At 41.1% G+C, this 1,976-nt stretch overlaps 1 pseudogene; it reads right to left on the reverse strand.

Annotated features, from left to right (window-relative positions):
- Nucleotides 1-200: 200 nt before the first annotated feature.
- Nucleotides 201-678, reverse strand: LOC108177350 (small ribosomal subunit protein uS11 pseudogene; annotated as a pseudogene).
- Between the last annotated feature and the right edge of the window lie 1,298 nt (nt 679-1,976).

Consider the following 1,976-nt stretch of genomic DNA (forward strand, 5'->3'; position numbering starts at 1 on the left):
GCAGCCTCCCGGGAATCCAGAACAGACCAATGCCTCCAACCCTAATACTCCAATATGAAATATGGGTATCTCATCATCTTAAGTGGCATCCTAACAACTTTATCAAATGCATGCCTCATGAATGTGATTTTAAATGTTTCTAATTGTTTAAGTAAATTGGAAAATGAGAACAACTTTTTTTTTTTACCTGATGCAATTTATTAACAGAAAAGAATAATCTGGGGAGTCCTATTCACAAGTAGCAACCAAAGCACCCTCCCCTTTCTGTGGAAGCTGTCAGTGGGGATGGGGTTGTCATCCTCAATCTGCCTGTATTTCATACCCGAGTCAGTAAGGGGTCTGAGAACTGACTAGCTCCCAGGTCCCAGGTCCTCTTGTGGCCTGGAGTTTGATGTGTATGTGGGGCCATGACTCCGAGCTCCTTGCACCTCTGAGCCACATCCTGAACAGCCAACATGGTAGTGTATGGCAAGGATTAATCTCAGTGAGCTTTCACCTTGATCCCACCAACCACTAGACAGATGGTTTCCTTGCCAGAAAGATCTGTGACACAGACAAAGGTGTCACAGAAGGCTGCAAAGATGTAGCAGACACCAAAGACATTCTCTTCTTCAGCCACCTGAAGCCCCAGGCAATGACCTGTTCTTCCTTCTTTTCCTTCCCCTTGCAAGGTGCCATTTCTGAACCGTGGTAAGAGTCTCCTTAAAATGAGCACTAAAATGTGCTAGAGCAATAAAGATGACAAAAGCGATTTTAAGAACTACTTTTTATTTCATAATTATGAGTACAATGTTAATTTTAAAAACATTCATGGCTTCTTTTGTTATTATCTTGTTTAGTTTTTAAAAATTCTTTTAACATTTTATTTTTTAGAATAGTTTTAAATTTATGAAAGAAATTTGTGAGGTAGTAATATCAAAAGTCCCCAGATACCCCTTACCCCATTATCAAATACATTTTTTGTATTAGTCTCTAAGGTTGCAGACATAGAGTACCACAAACGGGCTGACTGCAATGACTGAAGGGTTTTTTACATATACCATTCGGGAGGCTATACCAAGCTAGACTAATGTGTCAGCAGAGGTGGCTCCTTCTGTACTCTGTGCAGATGGATCTGTATGCATCACTGAGTAGCCGCTTGTGGCCAGCTGGCAATCGTTGGCATTGCTTGGCCTACAGAATTGTCACTGCTATCTCTGCTTTCATCTTTATAAACCATTCTCCACATGTGCGAGTCTCCCCCTGTCTCCAAATTACTCTTCAAGGTAAGACCCTCGTCATTTGGCTTGGGGCTACCTAATGACCTAACTGGAATTTGATTACCACTCTAAAGACCTTACCTGCAAATAAGATCACATTCTGTGATATTCTGAGATTAAAATAAAGCATAACATTTTTGAGAAAAAATTCAACTCAGAACTTGCACATCACAGTTTTTTTTAATTTTTTAGATTTATTTATTTGTTTTTCAAAGAGTTACAGAAAGAAAGGGAAAGATAGACAGAGAGAAAAAGAGACAGAGAAAGAGAAAGAGAGAGAATCTTACATCCCTGGTTCACTTCCCAGATGGGCCCCAGTGGCTAGCGCTGGGCCAGGCCATAGGTGTGCAGACACTTGGGCCATCTTCTGTTGATTTGCGCATACCATTAGCAAGGAGCTGGATAGGAAGTGGAGCGGCCAGGACACGAATTGAAGCCCATACAGGATGCCAGCACTGCAGGCACCAGCTTTACCTGCTATGCTGCAAGGCTGACCCCTTGTCACTGATTTTTCATGTTTATTTCAATCATTTTTAAATACTTCTCTTAATCGAGATTTATGTTTTGCTTAAGCAACATACCATAATTTTTTGTAGATTTTTGCTTATTTTTTTATTTGAAAGGCAGTGTGACAGAGAAAACTGCCATCCACTGATTCACTCCATGTCTGCAATGATGGAGGCTGGGAAGGAGCCAAAGGCTGTAGCTGGGAACCCA

The sequence above is a fragment of the Oryctolagus cuniculus genome, chromosome 5 (genome assembly GCF_051225735.1).
Source record: "Oryctolagus cuniculus isolate XC-2025 breed Fujian yellow rabbit chromosome 5, ASM5122573v1, whole genome shotgun sequence".
Lineage (NCBI taxonomy): Eukaryota > Metazoa > Chordata > Mammalia > Lagomorpha > Leporidae > Oryctolagus > Oryctolagus cuniculus.